Raw genomic sequence first — 6,674 nt, 5'->3', positions numbered from 1 at the left:
CTCATCTACCCTCCTTGAATGAGTTGATCATCATACCCTATTTTTACCGTATCAAGGCTATAGTAGAAATATTGGACATTTAACACTAACTTTTGAAATCGCAGCTAAGTTTCCTGGAAAGGATCACCTTCCACTCTCTTGAAATTCTGGTTGCTATCTCAGAGCTTCATCATCTTTAATGGAGTAAAAATTCTTTCAAGAAATGATTCTGTGAGTTCCTCCCATGAAATTATGTAATCATTTGGTAGTTTGGCCATCCATCTGGTTCCTTTCCCCGATAAAGAAAAAGGGAACAACCACTAACGTATTGATTCTTATGAGTTGTTCTTAAAGACTAAATGCCTACTAATACACATAAAATTCTGAAGATTTTCATGAGCAGTTCCACCATGCATTCCTCTCATCTAGAGCAATTGTAATATAGTTTTAGTTACATGGAACATAGCTCTCCAAGTAGTAACAAAAAATTGGATTGCTGTAACACTTTCAAGGGCGTTCACATCAATATCACCAATCTCTCACATATTATTATTCTACGAATAGTGACTAGCATCATCACTTCCACACTCGCTCATATTTCCACTTGAAATTAGGTGACAACAACAACATTAAACAAAAGTGTATTCTACTATGAGCAAATGAGTTCACAAACAAACCTCACCAACTGAATTCATAGCCTTCACTCCCCCACAACGAAGAGAGTTTTGATAATGCTCAAATTACTCTCAAAATCAATTAGAATAGTACGTAGTTGTTAGAATTAAAAATACCCTACAGATGAGTTGGGGTCAAACTTGATAAGGGATTATATAATGCAATTAATTCGATTAGGAAACTAAGATGCAAACTAGTTATTGTAGCAATTAGAACACATAGGTTGATGATTCCACCAAATTTACCATAAGTGTTTTGAAATCAAATATCACAATTAAACTAAAATAGGAGTTAAACAAGTAAGAGACGATCTAGGAGTGTTGGTACTTGATATTAATATCAAATAGGTGTACAAGTGCTTGCTCAAGAATACTGGAAAACATAGATAGGCTGGATAATCATCATTAATATAAATTTTCTTTTGATCTCAAAGCATCATATCATAGAATCTTAAATAGCAATTACACCCAATAACTTACTAAAATCACTCTTTCGAGCAGATTCAAAAATTAGAGTTGAACCACAATTACTCTTTCGAGCGAAGTACAACAATCAAACTGAAATTTCATGCATTAAGCTATATTTACCACCTCAATTTAACTTTCTAAAGCATCAATAAAAGATCTGAGATAGGATTAGGTTTACAACCTGAACCCATAAATTAACCAAATGGAAACTATGTCAAATCCATGATGCTATGGAGAAAGTGCAACTCATTAGAGATAGACTTAAGACAATCCAGAGTCGCCATAAGACTTATGCAGATGTAAGGAGAAGGGAACTAGAGTTCAAGTTGATGATTGGGTTTTCCTAAAAGTTTAACCTATGAAGGGGGTGATGAGATTATGAAAGAAGGGGAAGCTTTTCATAGATATGTAGGCCCTTACAAGATTCTGGTAAAATGGCTTATGAGTTATAGTTGCCAGCAGAATTAGCAGCAGTACATCTAGTCTTTCACATTTCACTATTAAAAAAGTGTGTGGGTGATCCAACATCCGTAGTGCCATTAAAGAGTGTGTACCGTGAAATATAGTCTTTTTATGAGGATGTACCGGTTGAGATTCTTGATCGTCAGGTTAGAAGGTTGAGAAACAAAGAAGTCGCTTCAGTTAAGGTTTTGTGGAGGAGTCAGTCCATAGAGGGAGCTACCTTGGAAGCAAAAGCGGCCATGAAGTCAGAGTATCCTCAACTCTTTCCTTCCGATTCCACTCCAGCTTGAGGTAAGAGTTCCTCTTCAGTTTTTCAGTCACTCATGCGCAATTTCAGTCTCACTATCATGTTCCTTCATTTGTACTTGCATTTTCAGCGTATTTGCATGTTCTTGGAAATCAGTTCAGTCAGAAATCAGTTTCCAGTGTTTAGTGGTAGGGTTTGCAACTCTTTCCCTCCCTATTCAGCTAGTTAGTCTTCATTCGAGGATAAATTTTCCCAAGGGGGAGATAAAGTAACACCCCGTATCAGAAAATAGACCTAAATACAGATTTCCAGAAGGTGCAGGTGCAACCTACGGTTGCCATCCACAGACCGTAGGGTGACCCACAACCCGTGCTAGTGAACCGTGGATGGCCACCTGTGACCCTCTTCCACACCCCTACAAAAAAAATGGCTAAGTCCTAACCTACGCCAGGACCTACGGATAATAGGTCAGACCACGGTTCGTGGTCCAGGGCCGTCCATTGGACCCCCCAAGATCCAGCTCCAGTCGCGATCGACGGTTGACTGATATACCATGATGTTACGGTATATCTAATACATTTCACTTACAAGTTATGTGTGACTAGGGCCTTTTTGTATTGGTTTTTATGTGTTTTTATCATATTTTGCAGGAAAGATGTTCAGGAGCGGAAGTAAAGAGACAGCTGAAAGAAATGCAGAAAAGGTGCATTCATGGAAGTGATCTACGGACTGTAGGTCCATTGACGGTCCGTAGATGATGGCCGTAAATCAGCAGGCAAGGCATGGAAGGCAAATCAGGGAAATCTGACCGAGGGTGGAACCATGATGGCCATTGACTGTCCGTAGATTGATCTACAGACTCTACTATTGATCCGTAGATTGATACTGTGAGGGTTCTAGTACCTGATTTTTGAAGATTTCAAGTGTGGAGCTACTGAAGGGGATTGACGGACTGTAGATCGATACGGTCCGTATTGTAGTTCCGTCGTTTGCTTCAGAGAAGCTGATTGGTGGAAACTGAAATATTTTCCAAGTCCTCGCTGATGGAAGGGACTCACGGACCGTAGATCAATTGACGGTCCGTAAGTCAGTCTCGTGGAATGAAGACGCGTACCTGAACAAACTTTCCTTAATCTGTTTCCTTTTTAACTTAGGACTTGTTTTCTATAAATAGGGTATGTAAACTTCATTTTTGGGGGGTTAGCCATTATTATTCTAGTTTTACTTTGTGACTTGTGAGATTAATTTGCAAACCTAGCAATTATGATTTCCTAAGTTTGTTTTGAAGATTTTGGTTTTGCAATTCAAGTTGAATTTCTAGATTTATTATTCTCCTTACGTAAGTTCATGATTTCTTCATCTAAAACTATGAATTGTGCTCTTGCTAATATGGGTAACTAAATCCACAACTAGGATTGTGGGAACCATGAGCAATTAACAAAGTATGAATAGTAAATAAGAAATTCTTGACTAGTACTTTGCATGCATTGATAATTCTTTCGTTTAGAAGTCTTTTTAACAGTGGCCAACGTTAGAACTCGCCTTGTTACTACTTGCCGGACCAAGGAGGTAATTAACAAGAAAAGAATTATCAACATAAATTTAGTGTGATACTATCTAATAGTCTAGTGTCGATTGGTACAAAGTAATAACTAAGTCAAACATCGATTATGATGGCTAATATGAGGTATAGGTAAGGGTTAGTAAATTATACACACATAGCCGGAATAAGGTGCGGGGTGAAATTCTATAGATGCCGGACCAAGGATTTAAAGATACATAACTTACCAGTTTGCATGTGATATACTAGGAAAGGATTGTTATTACTAGGATTACTGCGTTATGAGCTTGTAGGGAACACGTATACCCTAGTTAATTCTCTCATCTTGATAACAACAAAGATTGACTTTTGTGTATTGATCACTTATTGAATTTTTACAATTTGTTTCACAAATTTCTCCCCCATTTAATTAATTTTTTAGGGAGGTGTAATTTGAGCGTATCATTGACCAGTATGGACTGTCATCGATCAATGGTCCATCAGTCCCATCCGTTGGTGACCTTGACAACATTTAAGTCGGGGGTCTTTTGGTCATTTCCTATTTCGCTGGATCCCTAAACTACGTCATTTTAACCCTAAACAATGTGGTTTTGAGTAGTGTCAACCTAGAAACATAACTAGAACCTACCTAAGTCAGATTCTTCATCTAAACTTAGAAAAATTAGAGCGAAGAGGAGAAGCAGGTCGTGAACCCTAGTTCAAGAACGCATCAATATTCCATCAGTTCAAGCCCCAAAATCACAAGATTTCTTCGTGGAAATCGTCACCAGGTATGTGGGATTTCACTATTGGGTTACTTTCGCCAATTAGGTCCCTAGAATTTCATTAGATTCTTGATTCCCTTATTTTAACTAGACCTAGGGTTTCTAGAACCTTATCAGATTATCATTAACTAGTTATTTAAATGTTCTAAATCAGATTATCATGTTGTTACTTCGTTTCTAGCATGAATTTCAGAACCCTAACTATGTATTTCTTTAGGTCTTGAATTACACATGCTAGGTCAGATATTTCAGTATTTCAGATATACATGCCTCAATTTTTTAATGTGTCATTATCAGTATATTAATTTGCATCTCAGTTTGCACGTCAGATTTGAGCTATCTAGTATATTACAGAAATTAAGCCAAAATGTGTTAATCATTTAATCTATAGGGAGTAGCATAATACCGAGTTGGAATACGGTTAGTCACCCGTATAGTACCTGAACTACGAGCCACGTAGGTTGTAATTCCCCTCCGTCGGCTTCATTTAGTGATCACGCCAGCCATGCCTCTATTCCTGTGGCAGGGTATATTGCGTCCTCTCAATGGGGCATGTACATCAGACTCCACATTTATCTCATGTGGCTTTATTGTTGGTTATTAGTATCTCCCACAATTCAGTCAGACTCTATTGCATTGACCACATTTCAGTACAGTCAGTATTCAGTCTCAGCATGTTATAAATTTGGTCAATGCATTCAGTTAGCTTAATATTCAGTATCTATATCATGTTCAAATTATATTATTGATTTATTGCTCTTTTTATTTATGTTGTTGTTCAGCTTTACTCTATCATGCATGCTCAGTACCTTTCAAGTACTGATGCATACTTTGCAATACATCTTCTCTTGATGTAGGTTCAGGTTCTCAGCTTTCGGATCACGCATAGATCGGTTTCTGATCTCCAGTTCAACAGCATTAGTGGTGAGTCCTCATTCTTCGAGGACAATAGTCATGTTATCTTTCAATTTTTCAGTGTTTTAGTTTCAGTTTTGCTAGATTTAGTTGGGGCCTATCCCAACACTTCTAGTCAGTTAGAGGCCATTTTTAGACATAGTTAAATTCAGCTTAGTATTTGAGTTTGATATTTCTTTTGTATTAAATTCTCAGATTTGATATACTTAGTTTATGGGTATTCCCCATCACTTTAATTTTTATGATTTAGCTTCCGCATTAGTTTTTGCCATCATAGTATTCTTATGTTATGCCAGCAAGGTTAGCTTGGGGTCACTCGTGATCCTAGGTCCCCTGTCCGCTTCCTGGGTGTAGCCTCGAGGTGTGACAGTAGGCAACTTTCCCAATATGTTGCAAAATTTGATATGGGCCTACGTATTGGGGAATAAGTTTCCCTTTCTTGCCAAATCTTATCACACCCTTCATGGGTAAGATTTTTAAAAATACCCAATCATTCACATCAAATTCTAGATCTGTCCTTCTCACATCGGCATAAGACTTTTGTCTACTTTGTGCCGTTCTCAACCTCTCTCTAATGAGCAAAACCTTCTCAAGAGCTTCATAAATCGATTTGGGACCAATAAGAGCAATTTCACCTACCTCAAACCAACCAACCAATGACCTACATCTCCTACAATACAAGGCTTCAAATGGAGCCATACTGATACTAGATTTATAACTATTATTGTAGGCAAATTCTATTAATGGCAAGCGGTCATCCCAATTACCCTTGGAGTCTATAACGCATGCTATCAACATATCTTTTAATATTTGGATAACACGATCCGCTTGCCCATCAGTTTGGGGATGAAATGTCGTGCTAAGCTTAACTTTAGTACCAAGCCCTTTTTTGAATGACTTAAAAGAGTGTGAAGTAAATTGAGTACCCCGATTCGAAATAATAGATAAAGGGACCCCATGCAACTTCACTATCTCACTTATATACAACTTGACATAGTCTTTTGCCAAATGAGAAGCCTTGATGGGAATAAAATGGGTTAATTTTTTCATCCTATGTATAATGACCCAAATAGAATCATGTTACCTTCGAGTGCGAGGCAAACCCACAATAAAATCCATGTTCACATCCTCCCACTTCCAAGTAGGATAGGAATATTTTGTGACAAGCCTCCCGGCCTTTGGTGCTCAACCTTTACTTGTTGACAATTAGGACATTTGGCTACAAATCTCGCAATATGTTTCTTCATACCGTTCCACCAATAGACTTCCCGTAGGTCACGGTACATCTTAATGGCTCCCAGATGAATAGAATATCAAGAACTATGAGCTTCTTTTAAAATTTTCTCCCTCAAACCATCAACATCCGGGACACATATCCGACCTTAGTACCTTAGCAGCCCATATCCCCTTTGGGAGAAGGCCTCTACGGACTTTTTGAGTACCGACTCTTTCAACTCAACTAGTAAAGGATCAAGGCCTTATTTAGACTTCACATCTATCACAAAGGACGATTCAGAACCATTATGAACCATGACACCACCCTTGGCGGAATCCACTAGTTGAACACCTAGCCGAGCCAACCTATATATATCATGAACCAACTC

Source organism: Solanum tuberosum, unplaced genomic scaffold (genome assembly GCF_000226075.1).
Source record: "Solanum tuberosum cultivar DM 1-3 516 R44 unplaced genomic scaffold, SolTub_3.0 scf00310, whole genome shotgun sequence".
In the NCBI taxonomy this organism is placed as follows: domain Eukaryota; kingdom Viridiplantae; phylum Streptophyta; class Magnoliopsida; order Solanales; family Solanaceae; genus Solanum; species Solanum tuberosum.
Note: the sequence above shows the minus strand (reverse complement) of the source record.